The 19,813-nt window shown below is 47.7% G+C and overlaps 1 long non-coding RNA gene across 2 annotated transcripts in view; it reads right to left on the reverse strand.

Annotated features, from left to right (window-relative positions):
- The window catches only part of LOC112948915, a 36,641-nt gene extending 17,680 nt beyond the window's left edge, over positions 1-18,961 (reverse strand). Inside the window, exons 1-2 of one of the 2 annotated variants that reach the window (XR_003249732.1) lie at positions 18,907-18,961; positions 8,322-8,386 (exon numbers count right to left, since the gene is read on the reverse strand). This is a non-coding gene — a long non-coding RNA (uncharacterized LOC112948915). Of the gene's footprint in view, positions 1-8,321; positions 8,387-16,857; positions 17,265-18,906 lie in introns of those variants that run through there. The other variant, XR_003249733.1, reaches the window with a different exon arrangement.
- Positions 18,962-19,813: the final 852 nt, after the last annotated feature.

Consider the following 19,813-nt stretch of genomic DNA (forward strand, 5'->3'; position numbering starts at 1 on the left):
GATACAAGGACRTTCTCAGTGGCAACTGAGAACAGCTGAATATTCGATGTAAACTTCATTTTTTACTTACAGGCTGAAATCATCATCAAAACGATGATTTTCAAGGCCAAAAAAAAGCTGCCCATCCACTGTAGAGGTATGAGAGAGCTCTGCGCTGGAGCTGCTTGGCACAATTAAAATTCTGTAACGTATTTCAGATAAAAAAGATCATTTCTCAAATGCACAAACACGGTCTAACTTTAAAAGAATATACGAGTGCTTCCGTGGAGCCAAATTYCCTCTCGTTTTCACCTCAGTGGTGCTTGAGATGAATGTGGGCGTCTACTGCTCAGAATCTCACCTAGCAGCCATCTGCTCGGGCTGGAGCATGTTGCAGTGTTCCCTTCCCAGTGAAAACTGGAGAAAAAACGAGATTTCTAAAGTTGAGGCTCCCCAAAAGAGCAGCAACTTGAGATGAGCAACTTCACTTAAATCTCTTTTCTCCCAAGGGCCCATAAAAGCAGCCTCTCTCCCTTCTCACAAAGATCCAAGTGCTTATTTTTCTGCTTATCTCCAGTTCTTGCTTTGACAAGGATGACTGGAACATCTGCCAGCAAGGATGACTTCAACATGGGGATTCAAGAGATACAAAGCAGACTTTACCAGAAAGCTGAGATTCAAGTTCTAGGCAAGATATTCAGCCTTCGATACTGCCACAAAAGAGAAGCTCTTCCCATTTCCCAAGTYTTCACCTGGTTTTGCCCATTTTTCATTGTTCAAACATCTTTAAGACCTTTATGTTTTGCAGAAATGGTCAAGTTCTCCATCGTGGATTTTAGCGGAGCTGTGATTTCCTCAAAGTACATAGGAGACTTAGTATTTACTTCTTTGCTGTGCTGGAAAAGATCATGAATTGGTGAAAAACAATTTAAAACCTAGCCTAACTCTGCTAAACTCTAAGCTTTACAGCGTGCAGAGGGCTGGGAAAGGCAGATTTTGTTGGACAACGTGGTGGATGTGCTCTGCATAGAGAAACATGGAGGACGATGTRATAAATGATACCAAACATTTGATAAATGATACCAAATATTTGATAAATGATACTAAGCCCTTGGTGACACATCCACGGTGCCAAAATGGGTCAGGGCAAGTCAACACCTTACGGCAATGACCAAAATTCCTGGGTTTAAATCCAGYGCTCCCTTCACTACAGGAGCCCTCAGTAGAAATTCCTCTATTTTAACCAAAAAGCCATTAATAAGAGCCAATTAGTTCCACCACMCCATACCCCGTGTGCGCTCATTCAGCAGAAGGGTGACCTTCTTCCAAATTAGCTTCGTTAAAATTAAGGAAATTAAGACAAACYTTTAGGCAAGCTAATTCTGCGCAACAACCACATTGGATCAGCCTCAAAAAAGGAACCTGAAAAGCGGAATTCCAGTGAGTTTCCCTGAATTCCAGATGCAGGAGAAGCAGGAAGGGGTTGATGCGAATCTTCCCTTAAATCCAGATTTGAGTGTTAGCAATTTTATAAAGTCTTTCACAGAGCCTTTTTGGACAGAAAATTAGTATTTGGGAGAGCAAAGCAAAGGTCCCGACTTCCCAGGCATCTGCAGTATAAATTTAGGGGGACTTGTGTGCAGGGAAGGCAGGAATTAATCCAATATTCCACATCCACYGCAAAATAAATAATTGTTTTTAATAATAAAAACAATAAAATGAACTTTAGAGCTCATTTCCCTGCTTTCTGAGCAGCAGGCTGGTTAGAAAAGGCAACACTCTGCATGGAACCACTGCGGGTTAAGGAAATGATGGCAAAATCTAAAAGAAAGAAAAACCTCCCCCAAAAGACACGGGCCAAAAYATAGGGGCAAGGAAATTACTGAAATCCAAACTGGCCACAAGGCATCAACACCCCCTTGGTGACAGCAGAGGAGTTTTTCTTGGCACAGCCCGTGGCAGCTGGAGGAATAATTGCAAAGCTGAGTGCGAACGCCTAGGATATGTTCTTGCCTTTAGATTTACAGATGAAAGACGCGATGCACAAGCACTTGGCAAACGTTAATTAAACCCACGCAGCCCCTTTTGGCAGGGTATTTATCCTTATTTTGCAGAGAAGGGGGCGAATATGTAGCAGGCTGCAAGGTGGTGCAGCTGAGACCCAGCACTGTTGGTGCAAATTTAATGCGGAGCAACAAGTTCAAGCAGGGAGGACACGTGASGAGTGAAGGGGGCAGTGAAATAATTGCCTAAAATTATTCAGGTAGAGCAAAAGCAAGCAAAAAAAAGAGGTCAAATATACTTGAGACATCCACAGAGAAAATCCAGCCATTATTTGCTGAATGGACATGGGATTTTTCTTTGTTTAAGATAAGGGTCAGCTTGGTGGATCTACAAAGAGTAGCTGAGAACATCTGCAAGGATGGGAAACGCGYGTGCAAGCGCACAGCATGGGCTGAGAAAATAACCCAAAATGTGGCCAACATCAGTGATTCTGCTGTGGGAATAAGCCTGTTTGGAGCTCTTCCCCCTTCAGAAAAGCCCTCAGGGCAGCTCAGCCCACATCTAATGCAGCTGGAAATAAGTTTCCTTTCCAACTGCATCATTAAATGCAGGAATAAGGGGAGKGAGCTCAAAGATGCCCAGTGCTGTTTGCAACAGAGGCTGCTGAACTGCAGCAGAGCAGRTGAAGAAGCCACTTTTGTCACATTTAGGGTAAAATTTAGGCCCCTGGACCCTTAGTTTTGGAGCTAAATTGACTCTGCACCACGAAGTTGATGGCGAGAGGTTATTAAAGGTGCCCAGTGCAGGGCCAGGCCTGGCTATTCCCGGGCTCGTGCTACGGGGCTGAGCACATTTCTGGCCTTCCCACGCAAATCCATAGTTGTGCACCTGCCAACTCTTTATCGCTTCCCCTCTCCCTCCTGTGCAGTATTTTTTTTTTTTTAAAAGGAACGTTGCCCAAGGTCATGCTCAGCAAGGATTTCCCCCTCAAAACACAACGCTGAAGAAATTATCACCGTAACATCTGGGAATGTCACAGAAAGCCTCGTGATAAGAGGCAGGGCACATTTTTGGCCTTCCCACGCAAAGCTAGGGTTGGGGCAGCTTGCAGATGCCACCTTGCATCCATCCCTGATTCCGGGGTCTCCTAATATCACTTCATCCTGGGATATTGGCATTATCTTTTAAGTCAAAGCAGTCTTATTTTTTGCTGTGTGCAAAATTAAGTGCAAAATTATGTATTTCTAGAGAGCTCCTCACYCTCCTGCTGCCCCTCAGCATCCCGAGTAGCCCTGTGCGCTCGGGGACAGAGGACAGGGYCCCTCTGCAGCTGCTGAGCCCATAAAAAGGCACCACAGTCACACGGAGCAGCCGTTTCCCTCCCGACAGAGCCTTCCAGATCATCCTTCCTAATGACTCCGGAAGGATCGTGGGGAGGGAGTGCTTTACTGCCAGCGAGCTCCATTAAGGATCCTGCAGCACCCAGCCAGGAGCTGCAAACCAAATTTGCTTTAATTTTTTATTTTTAAGCTGGCCAGCACACGCCGAGCGTTGCGCAGCATGGGCCGGGTGTGCCTCATGCTGAAGGAAATGCAGCTCTTTGCAAGAGAGGTGTTTTAACTGGGGATAATGGGATGTGGAAGCAGCAATTTTATAATGGTTTTCCCCATAACATTTATCACGGGAGGGAAGGMAAAACAGCTACCTGCAAATAACCTGCAAATGCTGACAGCATGAGCAGGACGTGGGACATCATCTGGCTTCCTGCTGCAGCTCTGCTCACCTAACCGCTGAAAARGGGAGATTTCTGCCCCTGCTTCCAAACCCGGTTCCACACCCAGCTGATCCGGACAGCAGAGCTCAAAGAAAAATCTCTTCCTGGAGAAAGAAGTAATCAGATGTATAAGAGAAGCTGCACAAAAAAGATCAGTGGGAACGGGAGGCTGAAGCCCTTCCCTTCAGTGCCAGCTACACATTATATTGGTCGAGCTATAATGCACAAGCACATTAAATTTAGATAGCTTGATGGTTACCAAGCTGTATCTCACTTATGCCCATTATTCCTCTTCCAGCCCAGGAAGGTTACACTCTTATAAATGCTTTTATACTCCTCTAGCCCTGTTCACTCTACGGGAGCAGACATCAATCACAGTCAAAGTGCTTCAACTTTGGAGCATAGACAAAAGTGGGACAAAACTAATGGTGGTGAAGAACGGGCTGCCCATGGAGGGGAGTGATCAAAGAACTGGGGGGATAGGGGGGAAAAAAACCTACAACTACCCTGGCTTTGGGTCACCACTCATTAGTGCTCGGAGGAGAGTCGCTTCACGTGCTATAAATTATGCTGCTCTTTGCTCATTTTTGCTCATTTTCTTATCATCCATCTCGGACAGCATCAAAGAGCCTTTCACAGAGCCCAAAGGGAACACTTGCTCAGAGTGAACAGCAGCAGGAGGAGGAGAAAAGTGGCAAGAGGAACTTAAAAATAAAAAAGTCAAGAGGCACAGCAATTGCATCCGATCTCAGCACTCACTTTCCCAAGCTGCTTTCTGCATTGCCACCTCCTCCTGAAGAGGGAAACCCTCTCCGAGCACCAGCTCCAGGTGGTGCTTTCCCCAGGTCGCTCTTTCTGTGCTGATGCTCATCAGGGATTTCTGGCAGACTTTCCTATTCAGCCTCTGCTCCATTTAAAAGAACTTTCTGCAAAGCACAAATACTGTGTTTGAGGCCAACATCTAATCCTTTTAATGTAGACTATTAAGCAAAGCTCAGTGTTTAATAGCTAGTAGCCAACTTCTGACCCATTTTCTTTTTCCAAATCACAGCTTCAAGAGCGCAGCTTTCATGCAGACTCTTTTTTCTTTAAATATTTAAGAAATTTGTTCCGGCACTGAAATTATATCCAACATCAGCCAGCAGCATCCTACTGATATCTCTTATGAGGGCCTGGTTGTGGGGTCCCTTGGAGATGCTCAGAAGCATCCGGACACATCTTGGACAACCTGCTGTAGGTATCTTGCTTGAGCAGGGGGAATGGACCACATGAACGCAGAGGTTTTTGCTGGTTTAAAACATTTCACTCTAAATTTTAAGCATAATTTTCCCAGCAATGGGTTCCTAGGAAACAAGCACCTTGCAGCCATCAGCAAGAAAAACATCCTGACTTGCACTTGGCTSAACCCCGTTGCAGATAGGGAGCCAAAAAACACACTTCCAGAAGGGAAAATTTTAATATTCTTGTCCTGAGCTTCGCTAGAAGCACCACTGATTCCCGCTCTTCTTCCTCTGAGTCGCAGCAGGAGGAGGAAGGAGTTCAAGGAGGAAGAAACAAGGTTTTGTGAGCAAAAACAGCTGCTCCCTCAATAGGGGCTGATGGAGGAGCCACCTCCATCAGTAAGTGCCTTTTCAAGAGGACTTTATAACCTCAGACACGACTGTTCAGCCGCATTTCCCCCCTAATCAGCAGTCAATTACTCTGCAGAGCAAGGATAGGACAATTCCATAGTCAATCCCCTCCCTCCACAGATCAGAGCACCAGGAAACTTCCCTGCTTGGGCCAGAGCCAGGAGGACTTCGCTTGGGCTTCCCAGGACCGGGGAAGAGAAAGGAAACTTCTTATTCAAGGAAAGGGTCCTGCAATCCGCACAAAAACCCTTGTTTTCTTTTTCCAAGGTGATAAATACAGTTAAGATGCAAAACAAGAGGATGGGCCCTAAAATGCCCCATGGTTCTTTCAAGCTGCTAGTAGGACTTGAAGATCCTTCAAGAGGAGGAAAACCACAATTGTCAAAAGGAAAGAGGATGGTCAAAGAAACAGGCACTTTCTCCACATTTAAATGAGATTTATACTTTTTAAGCTGAAAATAGACTCTGAGAGCGCCACGGCAGGGATGTACAGAACCCAAAATAGCAAACATGCCAGCAATCCCCTCTGCAGGAGTTTATTAAATTAAACTAGTTGGCAGCAGGTTCAAAGTGACCAAGAGGAGGTGGTTCGACGCACAAGGTTGTTGTTAAACTGAGAAATGCCTTGCAGCAGGAAAGCGGCCAAAATCATATGGGGGTTCAAAAAACAACTTAATAAATAGATGAGAGGAAAAAACCCCAGGGTTGTTTACTACAAAAATACCTTCCCTGGCTCAGAGAGCTGCCAACTGCCGGAGGCTTCGTTCCCTCTGGAGAAGTAACAGAGCAGGAAAAGTCACCCCCCTCCAGGACCTTTCCCAAGGCCACTGCTGGGGACAGGATGGCCCTGGGGCCTCCCACACCTCAGGGACTCCTGTGCAATTCAATAAAGCAGCAGTTCCCTCTCTTGGCCATTAATGAAGCTGCTCCCTGCAAAGGTTTCCTCCTCCAGGCCGTTACCAAGTTGCTTTGGTGGGAGAGGAATCTCCTCTTGCAGGATTTTGATGGCGTAGCGGAGCACAGAGCAAAGCAGAAGCCCTGCTGCCTTGGGGCTCTTCCCATTCCCTCAACCASATACACATCCATCCTGAGGGGGAAAAGGCTGTGGGATCGGCTGGAAGGAATAGCTTTGCTGCCAAAGAAAGCCTCACGTGACGCTGGGGGAAAAGTCTCCCAAAAATACGTTCCTCTTTATTCCTATGCCAGATTTTTAGGCACGTGGTGCCATGGAGACAGTCTGCTCTAAGGACGACTCGTTAACGATTCCCTCGAAATGCATTATTTTCTAACCCTGCACTATGGCAATCACAAAAAGATCTCGTTTCCAGCATGTCACCCCATCACCAKCTCTCTGCAAAGAACAGCCCTTTGCTCTGCTATCTCCTACCGATATAAATTCGGATTCACACTCTTCTTGCTTAAATCAYCACCTTCTGCTTTGCAGAGGAACCCCAAACCCCAAATCCCCGTCTCCCACACTCATTCCTGCAGCTCCCAAGCCTGCAAACACTGCTCAGGTGCTCAAGGTCAATGCTGAGCCTGCTGCACACGCCTCCAGCTGCAGAAAAACGCTCCGCAGGCCAAATTCTGCCCTCAGGGAAACCTCCGCAGCCTGCACAGCTGCCAGGCTACAACTTACTGTGTCCTGCTTAAAAGATGTGCAAGGAGGAAGATAATTCAACAGTATCGACTGCTTTCAGCTGCTGCAGTCAGCAGATCCGACTCTAAATCCACATTGGGATCAGATCTGTCRATTAAGGCTGGGGCACGATGGCACCGGTGGTCAATAAGAGCATCGTTTGCTCTTCACCTGYCCTCTCGGCCACTTGCAGTTTCCCTGGTCGTCGTCACGTTTGGTTCAACAGCCAAATTTCAGTGGAGACCCCACGGTGCTCAGTGCATTGCCCGACTCAGTCRAAACGACTGAATCCTGCAGTCCATGAACCAAAGACGTCTGGCACATCAAGCTATACTGCTCAAACAGCTAAGTAAAATTAAGAAACCACAAATACATAAGCCTCAAGTTGCTCTTTTTGCAGAGAAAAGGGCAAATCCGCTGCCTTTCTCACCTGCTCTGCCCACACACTCAGTCCTTATCCCAAAGCCGAGTGTCCTTCCCACTCCCAAACACCTACAGAAGCAGTTACCATTTCGGGGTGGCTACATCACTGCAGGAGGCAGGTCAAGATGGCCCAATTAGCCAGAATTTATTAGTTAAAAGTCAGAAGCAGGCTTAAAATATTTCTAGACATCTCATAAAGCGTCGGCTGGTTATTACTGCCCATTAGTGYGCGYGYAAGATATTTTAATGTGTAAAACCTYCCCATGAAATGGTGATTTTCCCTTCAGGGCAAAAGAAAATGCCTTCCTGACCACAGTCTGGACAACACTTTTGAGTTCTCTCTGTCTCTTCCCAGCTCCTGAACAAATCCAAATATACTTCCTCATTTGCCCRATTTCACAGCATGCCTCTACAAGCGACTCCTACATCCACGGTAGAAGGTCCTTCATCCTTCTCCATCCTCCTCCTCCAGCTCAACATCTGCTCCRAGCTGGGATAGAGGAGCTTTTTGCTCGTCTAACCGTAGGGCCTCCCGTGCTCCCCAGCACAGGGAGCTACGTGTGACACACGGCCAGGTTTTGTGGCAAGAGCTTTTGTGTTTGTTTGCTGCAGCCTGGAGCAGGTACTGGGCAGAATTGCAGCGGTTTTGCAGTCTGCTAATAAGGAGAAATGTGGCCTGTGAGCAGAAGTAACCACTCTGGATAAAAGGAACTACTCAATATCTGCTCCTCCCAAAACCAAACCAGCATTAAGTCAAGGCAGCGGCTGCTTCTTGGACAGTGTCATCCACCCACACAGGCTTAATGCAATTTTAAAGCAATGTTAAGCACCAAAGAAAGGCTCATCCTTGAAATGTTGGGAAATTACTTACGGACTGAGGTGATCAATTGGAATCCGCCCCTCTTCTGTACCCAGCTCTGCTCATTTGTCTGGAGCCTATTGGGGAAAAGGGAAAAACACAGTAAGTACATACAGAATAATCGTGAAAAGCAAGGTTCCAAAGTTTTAAGGAAATATTGTCGTGTTTGGAATCGGCTTGGGATGTGACTGCCCCAGGAGGCTCTCAGGAACGTTGGTCCCGATCCATCCCAAGAGGAAAGTGGGACATTTACTCATGAGAGCGGGCCCAAGAGCTGCAAGGAGGCAGTTCCTTGGGGGATGGTGCATCATGACATATTTCAGAATATTTCAGAATATTTAAGGTTGAATATTGGGACACTAAAATGTCACTGCACAGACCAGAACACAGGGAGCAGTGAGCCGAAGCTTTCCGCACTGGCCAATGCAAAATGACCGTGCCAAGACATAGGTTTGAGGGATTAGATGTGTCTGGCTTGCATCTAAGTCTTGTTTCAAAGTTTATCCCAGAATAAGGAGCCACTCAACTTCTGCTTAAACCCATTTTGATTAAGCAAAAGATTACCCCTAGGATGACGCTGTGCCGCGGAGGAAAGAGAAACCCCACCGCAAGACATACGTGTTAATATACTCCACACATAGCCCAATTATGCTTCAGGGAGACATTAAATCCCTGTTCAATTAATAGAGACACCTCTTAAGATGAGCATTAAATAATTCCCTGCCACGTCGCGAGACAACCGGCTCCTTCAGGAAATTGGAACAGAAATAACTCTCCGTGTCCCTCCCCACAAAACTGCCCGTTTGGGRAATCGCAGCTGCAAGGGGTCAGCAGGGAGGGAAAGGGGCAGAAATGTCACCACTGCAGCACTATAATACGCTTCTACCAAGGCCTCCTCGTCAGAAAATTAAGTGAAATGGATGCCTTTCATGTTTATCAGGATCGGAGCTAATGGTTTTTTATGTAAATGCCCTGACTCGCAGCGGGAGCGGTGGGAGGCCCGAGCCTCGGAGCCCCATCGCCCCTGGCCAGCRGCTCCCTCCAGGCAGCCAATCTAAATGCTAATTAAAATCCAGCAGCAAAGCCAAGGSCTTGCCGGATCATACCGAAAATTTTAGGACTCGGGACAGAGCATAACTGCTTGGGAGAGCCTCTCTGCTCTCTTTCCTGCTGCTTTTTTCATCCTGGGAATTTAAGCACAACTTGTTTTTCGTTTAGCACTGGATTATTTACCTATGCGGTCAAGTATCGTCCTCTCCCACTCTACATGGGGTTAAAACAAGCCGGGAAAAAAGGGTTTTCCATCAAGCTATGGAGAGAGGACATCCCTCTGGAAGATTTCCCCTGCAACGGGCACATGCCTTCAGCAAGGTGGTTAAAAGCTGAGCTAGAAAAGACCCTGTTGGACTTTGCAGAATAAATAGCATATAAATTTTCCCTGGAAAATCAGACTCTTTGGAACGTCCCCTATCCATTCCCCATCTCCTTCCATTTCGTCCCCATCCCCTTCCATCGAGGGCCTGCAGTGCTTCAAGATACCTGCTTGGGGCGAGACGATCGGTGCTTTGGAACCGTCTCTTTTATTCCCCAGGGACTACAAGAGCAAACCTCGAGAGGGAGGAACAGGAGGAAGAAAAATCAAAGCAGCAGCTGWGCTGCAGACAGCAAAATTTGTGTAAAAGAATCCCAGGGAGGCGTCTCCCACTYGGGTGCTGTCCTCACCTCCACCAGGCTGCCTAAAACTTCTTATGGGAGAAAAGAAAAAGATGTTGAGGGGATTTCACCCAAGCAAAGCCCCACAGCCTTCTGTCAGGATGCTCTGCCTAGTTTTTCCTAGTGTTTCCCAGTTTTGCAGCAATTCTTAAGATGGAACCATCAGCAAATGGCTTGTTCATAGAAGAAAGACCATGGAGATTTTGGGACACTACTCTGCAAATGACTTGAATTTAAGTAAATTAAACCGCAAGGTTAAATTAAGACTTCTTTGTGATTACTCTTCCTGCCCACCTAGACGAGTGTGTATAAACACAGGTATTAAATGCAAGTTTATCTTTCCAGGACAGTGCAACAGCTATGTATTCACCCAGCAGAGATCCAAAAYGGCCCCTCAAAAAGCATGTGCTAATGCTAAACTACGCCACTTCTTTAAAAGCCATCACTCCCACACCTCTTTGCATCTCCACTTCTTCATTTGGAGGCCTCAGCACTTTGTGATTTGGCAGAAACGCCCCAAAACCCACGTGTTAATCCCGTAATTCCAACCTAGAGAAAGAGATGTCGCTGCCTGGTTTTAAAATTTCTCCATCCCTGCGCAGGGCCAAGCTCCTGTGGAACAAGCGATGCCAGCAGATACCAGCCCCGTGGCTGCTGATCTGTGTTGAAACCTCGGCCAGATTGTCTCATTTTTTGGATCTCATTTGTGACGGATTAAGAAAGATTATCCCAGGGGTATGGCAATGGCCCAGAGCCCAGGAGATCATTTCAAGACATCCATAACAGCACAAAATTAACAATGTCTCTTCAATTTTGTCTTAAGGCCTCATTCATTAGAGAGATAAGGGCTTTATTACCTTCAAACAATGCATTTATAAACAACCCCTCCCGCCCCACTTTTCAGCAAGCCTTTCTCCTATTGCCATTATGAGCCTCTGCTTTCCTTGCCTCGAGAAGGGGTTAAATTAACATCTTCATTTCCTTWATTTAATGTGAAAATAAGGCCAAGGAGGGGGAGCAGAACATCAAATCAGCAGGTAAAGCGTAAAGAAGAAAAAGAACCAGCAAAAGAAACAAACAAACAAAAAAAAACCCTGTCAACTGCTGGACAATCCTTCAGTTTCCCAGACCCTTGTGCAATTCTTATAAGAGCAACATGATTTTTTAGCTTCTTATATGGAAAAGGAAAAGAAAATAGAAGTAAGGCCTTTAATTGCCACCTCATCTTATCTCTTCTCAGATCATAAGCCGACACACAGGTCAGAGGTGTCAAAAGGGTGAATCCCACTCATGGAAAGCAAAATTTTTTTTTTTCGCATCACATAAGGGAAAGGAAGAGAAATCATAACAACAAGAAAAGAGGTGTCGATTCAAACCACCCTCTTCCAGCCCCACCACTGAAAGTTCCCTCCTGTCAGCAGTTACAGGCCATTTCATGGGTCAGAGGTGCCCAAAACAGCAAACTTTCTCACAAAAAACAGGTCACCCACGTGAAAACAGCAAGGTTTTGGTTTTGTGCATAACCACCTGGGGAAGGGGACCTCAAAAACCTAAAAAAACACCAGCAAACAAACCTGCTGCCCTCCAAGAATGGGAAAATGGAGAGTATGGAGAGGAAGAAAGTCAAATCAGAGCAAGAGTTACCTAACAAGCTATTACAGATGTGATTTTCTGCACTGCTTTTTAGCCTGTTTTGCTTGGAAAACAACACATGTACTTGCAGGATGGCTTCACCCGCCTCTGCTCTCAGTAATCTGTGAAGTCAATGGCCATTTCAACCAAATTTAAGACTGCTGCAGAGCTGAGAGCTCCTGTATCTTTTGTGGAAATCAACGGGGCCAGGGAAATGACRACACCTGCAAAGACCCAAGATCCAAACCCAGAAATTCACAGCTCCCAAGTCCTGCAACTCCCCAAAAGCCGCTCCTATTTTGCAATTCTGTCTCCGAGCAAACCTGAAAAAGAACCAGAAATTCATCAGGGTTCACAGCGACAAATTGACAGGACTTTTCTCGCACCTCAGGACAAATTCTTTAGGACAGAAACCGCGGCAAATCGCTCTGAAAGCAGCGGACGGCCGCACACCCGTATCCCGCGTGTGAAAACGCAGGAAACAAAGCTCTGCTGAATCCGGGAGTTTGAAAGCTGCACGGATTTAACCCTGGCTTATCCGGAGCTAAATTAGCTGCTGTTAAAACACAGGCCTCGGGCATGACATCATTGGCTTGCTGGGATTTTCCCTCCCTCCTTTTTTTTTCCCCCAAGGAACATCACTCGCTCCCCACAGACCCAACGAAATGAAGGGGTGGATCAAACTCCCTGCAGGAGCCCTGCAAGTTCCAACAGCGGGAGATGTTATCTCAGCTCGAGCAGGAAAAGCGGGGAGCCCCTCGGCTTCCTCCGCTCACATCCCTCCACTTTTTCCAAGATTATGGTCTGTGGAAAAAAGCCAGCAGGATTTGCGGGCTGAAGATGTGCGGTTGGGTCTCAAGTTTTCCTTTCATTCCTCCCATCCATGCAAATAACTCGGGTGTTTTAATATGCTTTGATATTCGCTGCCTTGCCGGGGCAGGCTAGGAGGAAGGGAAGACTCAGCTGCAAAAGGAGATGCTGGGGAATTTTTCAGCATCTGCTCTGCAATTTTGTTGCTCCAAACTTGGCAGAACCCTCGTTTTGCAGCACCTGCTCTTCAACACTTGTTTCTCAGAGATTTTTGGGGGGTAATATGCACATTCAAAGATGACTTGAGTTACCTTTTCCAAACGTGTACAATCCTACAACCCAGTCACATAGCAACTTTGCAAGCTGTTGACTTTAAAGGAATAATTGCAATAAAAAGGCAGCATAGCCCTTTCATCAGGCCTTTAGTCGTTCAAGGATACAGTGAGATTTTTTCTTCTCGAGGCAAATATAAGTAACAGCAAGCACGAGCAATTCCATCTTATCTGTTTTTTCCTATTAAACTACACCTGTAGAGGTCCTGTTAAAGACAGTCTTCATGCTTTAATATCAGAATGCAATGAAATAAAAGCAAAATCTCAGGTTTGCAGATACCCGAAGGTCACTGCAAACAATTCCTAAAATGCAGCACTGAAAGTAACATATGCTCTCCCCTCCCATCCAAACAAGGTATCTTTGCAGCTCTGGTTATGCCTTGGAAAGACTCGCAAGCCCAAAGATCACGTTGCCAACTAAATAATTAAGATGTGAATAGGAGGGAATCATTAAAACTGCACTTCAAAGCGAGGAGGCTGCACATGTAGCGTTTCCTCTTCCTTCCCCTCTGCTTTTGCATAACACCCTTCCCAAAGCGGATCTCATCTGTGGCTAAACTTGGGCCAGAAGGAAGACATTCCTTGCCATGTATGGGAAATATTAGGGATTATAAATTTTGCTGCTCATAAGAGCAAAAGGCCAACGGAGAAGACCTTAAAATAGAAAGAGTTGCACAATAAAAGAAGTGCTCCAGTCTAAAACACTTGCACGGGCACCACGTGCCTCTCCAGCTCTCTCAGTGCCCAACAAGTTGCAAAACGGGGCATTTTCGTCTTGCAGCACAGCCCCTGTCCCCACCAGCAAGAAATATTTGCAAGGCTGCCTTGGCTTTAAGCAGTTTTAAAGAGAGGAAATTCTCTTTGGCCCTTTTCACAGAAGCTACTCGATTACATTCGTCAAACAGCTGCCACTTCCCATCGCAGCTCCGGCTGCTTTCAGCGGGCACTGAAAGGATCTCCGTGCCTGCGCATGCATTATGGATCAGGGATGCACATTAAAACAGACGGGAGATGCGTGTGGAGATTGTGTGTCAGCCCGTCGCGAGGCACTGGAATCCTCCGGAGCTGCAAGTCAGCGCAGAGCCAAGCTCGGACTTGTGTAAGTGGCTCTGGAAGATGCTCCGGGTCCAGCTGCCCCAGGGACGCGCCGAGAAAGTCAAGGAGACAGTCAGTCAACTTGGAAAGGAACCACCTCCTTCCCTGAGCTCTCCTGTAATAAGGAATAATCATGGAATTTGGATGCTCTTATCAGGAGCATCGCTGTCCTGGTTAGGTAAAATTCATTTCCAGAGAAAGAGTAGGATCAATTCCTGAAGGAACAAAAGCTTTAGCTTCTGCACAAAAGCTTGGAGATACCTGCCAGCTTCGGCTCAATTTTTACTCTTGACTAACTACACCCCTGAGAACACTTGCAAAACGCTTGGTATTATTCATTGCTGCTGCAAAGTAAAAACAAAAGCAGAAGATCCTGGAGGCAAATGTGAGAAGCCAACAGCATGATTTCTCGGAATCTTTTTTATTATTATTATTTTCATTAAATCTAAATTTCTTTTAACCGCCCTAAGATTAATATCAGCATCAACATAATACTCTGCGATACAAGCGCTTTGCAGACGTTACCAATTCAGTGCCTTCCTGTGAAATGAAGGAGTTTTAAACCCCGTTTTACAGATGAGAGGCCTAAAAATTATGCAGGACATGACAGAGCCCATCATGACACGCTGAAAGGGCTCGTGGGTGCATCAAATCCTAGCTGCTCCACCACATCCGTGCTCTGCTTTTAGTAGCATCAGCAACATAAAAAGCGCCTCGGACTTTCTCACCCAACCATTACGGCGACCACTTTTATTTCTTCCTCCAGGTCCTCGGTTCCTGGACGTTTCCTTGCAARCTGAGGACTTGCAAGGGGAGCTTTAACAGCAGCTAATTGCCAGACACCGCGCTAATTAGTGGCAGCTTTCCAAAGCATCCAAYCCTGGCTAGGTTGCTGATAGCCACCTCCTCCTCCCCAATCCCCACATTAAAACCAAGGTGCAGGYGGTGGATGGCACATTTATTTACAAACACCAAGGTCTTCCCAAGAGAAATGCCTAGGGAAAGAAATAYTTTTCCTAAACAATGACTTTTTTTTAATCCCCCCCCTTTTTTTTTTTTTAATATCAGCTGCCATAGGCCTGCTCTCTTTCTTAAAACTCAGAAGATGACATTTGCTTAGTCACCCACATATACTATTAGATGTACTACAACAGGCATCCATTTAGGACCAATTTAAAGCTCCCGATAGCAAATTCAACCCTGCTTTACAGAAGCAGAGGAATCAACTGTCCCGTAAAGCTGCCGAGCTCAAATTTATCATCAATTCAATTGGAGTCAGAAAGTATTCAGCCTGTGCTGAAGTGTCCCCTAAGAGAGACTATGCACACATGGAGCAATTTATTTGTTGTTCGAAGACATTCTGGCTTTCAAATAAATGTAATTCACCTCCCTGTGAATACATAGCTCATCACTAAGTATATTGGTCGAAGTTGACCAATTATTTGCACAAATTTGAGGGGACAACACAGCTCAGCACCGTGGTGATACAGAGAGGTTAGTGCAAAACAGTAGGGAAGTCCGTCCTACGCTGTCAGATGTCAGAGTAGCAGCTCCGAAAAACACAGCAGCACTTGGAGCAAAACAGAACAAGAATGAAATGAACCTGCACCTATCTGCACTGCTAGAGTCCCTACAGAGAGTTAGAGGAAGATACCTGGAGTATTTTGAATCATAAAAAGGGGGTATTCTACGAAAACGGGCCAAGAAAAGGCCAAGCAGATGGAAATTATGCAGAGAAAATGAGGTCTTGTTTGCATTCACGAGTTAATCCTGTGTAGGAGGCTACTCTCCAGAAGTCATCTGCATCTGTAGAAAAATTATACATTTTCTAAATGCACCAAAATTTACAGGGACAKGGCAGAGGTGTAGAAAATATTATCCTCAATTCCCATGCAATGAGATCCCCACCATTTAAGAAGGTCTCTGGAAGGGCAGCCAACTTGGAGACCAGTTTCAATCCGCACCTTTCAAAAAAGCCTCCTTTTACGTATCACTTGTTTTAAACTTGAAGGAGACAAGTCACTTTGTAGTGTTATTATACTAAAGTAGTCCCAAGAAATCAGATTGCTGGTGGACACCCCAAGCCAGCAGAGCAGACACCAGCAGAGGGAGCACAGCTTGTCCGTGGCCAGGTTACATAAAACACTGGATATCCTCAACTTCCTCAGCAACCAAACTCTTAAATTTAAAAACATAAAGGTATTGGATCTTGCCATGAAATTGCTATTCTCTTGCAGGTAACGTCCAGCAAGTCAAGTGTGGGGCATACGCTACAAAATGCCCTTTCCAATCCATTTRTGATAGATTCATCAGTCCTCTAAACCACTCTTGCTGGTAACAGATATCAATTAACTAATAGCAATCATTTCGCAAAGATGGGATTTCAATTTGCACTTCAAAACTGGCCTTGCAAGGGCTGCACATGAACATCAATGTGCCTGGCGGGCCGGCGCTCGGGGCTCCCTACGCCCAGGCAATCGAGGCATTGATCGGCCACGAGCTGCATGGGTGCCCGGCTTCGCCTTTCCTATCCAAACCCCAAAACCTCAGACTGGCTTTTCAGGCAACATCCACCATCACCCACTGTATCTGCATCTGACAGGCAGCCAACAGGAGCAAACTCACCCAATAATCRCCGCTAAACAGGGCTTTAAACCTTTCTCTGGGAGCATTTTGGGCTCTTGGCTTATGGGCGTGTRTCTAAATTGCAGCTGCAGCACCGTGAGCAAACTCACCCCAGCTTCTCCATAAGGAAATGGAGAAAAAAAAAACCAATTATTTTGTTTGCTGCATGGGTCAGGACACACAAATTCCAGTTTGAATTCCAATTCTTTAGTTAATAGTTARAATAAATTAAAATCCAGCCTGGATCAAAGCCCCAGCACTAGGAATTGYCTCAAAACATGGTCAGTTCCTGCCCAAGAGGAGTATTTAGAGACCAGATCACAAGTAGAAAGGCAGCAAACCTTGAAAAACACTATCCAGCTGCTAAGGAGATAGGATTCAATGACCAGGAGCTCCTTTCCAGTCCTGTGTTTCCGTGGAGTTTCCAAAACAGAAATCTTGCCTCCAGACTGGGAGCCAGTTCGCATTTGACTGCTGTGATCTTGGCTTCAAACAAGTGGCGCATGCGACTGGCTGCTCTTCCCAGCCCGCTGCGGTCACTGCTGTGGGATTGGGAGGAATTGCTTGGAAAAACAGGTGAGAGAAGTGGGAGAGGCGACRGGAGTCAAGCAACAAGGAGGGAGACTGTAGGAACACGCTGACAGTGCTGAACAGCCAYGCAGACCCACACTACAAATATTCTTTCTCATCCCTGCCTTAACAGAGCCCAGACAACCCTCTTATTTTGCTGTATATTGTTGAGAAATCGGCCGAACAAAGGGAATTCAAAAAAAAMCAATGTTTTTCCATGTGTACTTGCCACTTCTGCTCTGTCTCGACAACTGCCAAAACTCATCCTCACAGGCAACCAGCATCAGAGCTAATGCTCCCCACTTGCAAAATTAAAGCCTTGCTGAGAACTATTTTGGATCCTCTCCTGCAAAAAAAAGACATCATGAAGTTCAAGGACTGCTTGTACCATAGCTGAGCTGCCAGAAGAATTTGGCTGAATTTGCGCTCACACCAAGACAGTCAAYGACCCCTGTTCCAGTATCTCTTAACACGGAGCCGAACCAACGCAAACTCTTAGTTTTCCRAAATGAAAATTTGAAAAGACACCACAAAAATGTGTGAATAAAGTGGCACGTGACAACAGGACTGACAAAGGACACGTGAGGTTATTGGATCCCAATGGGAGGAGGAAAACCACGTAACCCCAGCACCATGTAACCAGACCACAGCTCATTACCGAGGTTACCTTCGCCTAGAAACCWTTTTAAGATTAGTCATTACTTAATAAAACCTGACAACATACAAAACACGCCCCTCGTTCCAAGAACTGCACTATCTCAGAAACAGCAGAAACGCTGTGCAAAACACAGCCGYGATAGCTACGTTAGGCTCCAATCTTTGGGGCGTTTCTGCGTGCAGATCTCTTCACAGAAAGATGAATATCTGGGGGGGRAAAAAAAAAAAAAAAATCACCRTGCACGTGGCACCACTCCAGGAAACAAAGTTGTTTAATCTTCTTTACGCAGACACTCGAGCTGCAACGCTGAAGCACGGGGATCTCAAAGCCGAGCTGCGGTATCAGGACATCACCGCGCGCACTTTTCTCAGACGCGCGCGCAAACGGAGACGGGCAGAGCGCCCATGGGAGCCTGGATGTTTGCAGTTTAGCACGCACAGAGCAACAGGGCAGAGCGTCTCAGGGGGCTGTTTCTTTTCGCAGCGTCTTTGCGCCGTTTTAGYGTTTAACCAACTCCTGCAGGCTCCGATATGGGGCGGGAGGGAAGTAGCCGGCRCGGGGGTCCCGCCAGGCCTCGGAGCATCGCGCGAGGCCGGAGAGGGCACCGGGCCTGGCATCCAAAGTGGCCTCAGAGCAAAGYGGGGGGCACCGGTGGCTTCAGGAGCCGGGAGGGGGCAGGGAGAGGTTGGTAGATGTTGGCCAGGGAAGGGACAAGGGACCCTGGGGGCTTTGTCCTGGCCCCCCATGGAGGGAAGGAGGCRGGAAGGAGGACCGGGATAGGCAGGAAGGCTGCAGCCCCTCAGTGGCGCCATCGCAGCCCTCCCGCCATRAGGGCCCCCCACCCTGAGGGACCCCCCATAACCCCAACCCTCCACTGCCCTCAATCCCGAGGGTCTCCCCATCCCTTCCCACCCTGGGGAACCCCCCCGTGGGCCCCCACCCCTGGCGGAGCCGCCCTCATAGCGACCCCAACCCTGAGGGCGCCCTGTGTCTTCCCCCCCACCCCAGGGTCGCCTCAGAGCGACCCCCACCCCCCCCAGGGGGGAGGGGGGGCTTCCCCCGGACTATACCACTTGTGCCACGCACCCGACCCAACGATTCCCCCCGGGGGGGGGGGCGTCTCCTACCCCCCAACGCCCGCCCGTCGTAGGGTCCTCCGTACCTCTCGGTGCCCTCACTTCACCCTCCTGGCAGAGCCGCGCTGCCGGCGCCCGCCGCGCCGCCGTGCGTGAGGGGCCGGGGGGGGGGGCCATAGCCGCTGCCTCGTCCTCCCCCCGCCGCTCGCCTTCTCCTGCTCCCCCCCCAACCCCCCCCCGGTCCAAACGCGGTTGGTTCGTTCCGAGAAGCCGGCCGCGCTTCTCCCCCCCTCCTAAACCGCTGGATCTCTCACGTCTTCGGCCATTTCCGACCGGACTGGCGGAAGCTGCCGAAGAGGAGACGGAACTTAACGGCCTGAGCCGAAGAGMGGGCGGAGATTGCCGAAACGGAGGCGGAGATTGCCGAAGGGCGAAGAGGGCGGGGKCTAGGCACCTGAAGGAGGGGCTTCGATCCGGAAATTACCGAGAAGAGCCGAAGATTCTCGGCTCCGGCTCCCGGGGTCTCGCCTGCGCACTCGGGAGCGGGGAGCCGACAGCTACTGCGCATGCTCACTAGGGGCGGGCGCGTTTCCCGCCTAAGGGCGGGCACGTGCGCAGTCGCCTCACCGCGTCGCCTCACGGAGCAGCCGTTAGGAAACCGTTAGGGAGCCGTTGGGGCTATCAGCGTCGCGTATGAAACTCGTTTCCTCCGCCCTGTGGGTAAGACCATAGCAATGGCTATCAAGATCTGCTGGGGCTGCAACCAGGCAGTTGCTAGTCAGGGATGGTTGTGGAAAACAACTGTGCTCTCGTCACAGGACGCAAAAACACATAGAAAACAACCATGCTCCATCCAGCCAGCTGATGCAAAAACACACAGACATGCTGTGCGTCCTGCTGACAACCAGTAAAACTCTACCAGGATTTTGTTTSCATGGCAGATTTAGGTGAGGAACTAGACCTACGTGGCTTGGGTTAACATTGCAAATTATC

The sequence above is a fragment of the Nothoprocta perdicaria genome, unplaced genomic scaffold (assembly GCF_003342845.1).
Source record: "Nothoprocta perdicaria isolate Ctin4 unplaced genomic scaffold, notPer1 scaffold_101, whole genome shotgun sequence".
Lineage (NCBI taxonomy): Eukaryota > Metazoa > Chordata > Aves > Tinamiformes > Tinamidae > Nothoprocta > Nothoprocta perdicaria.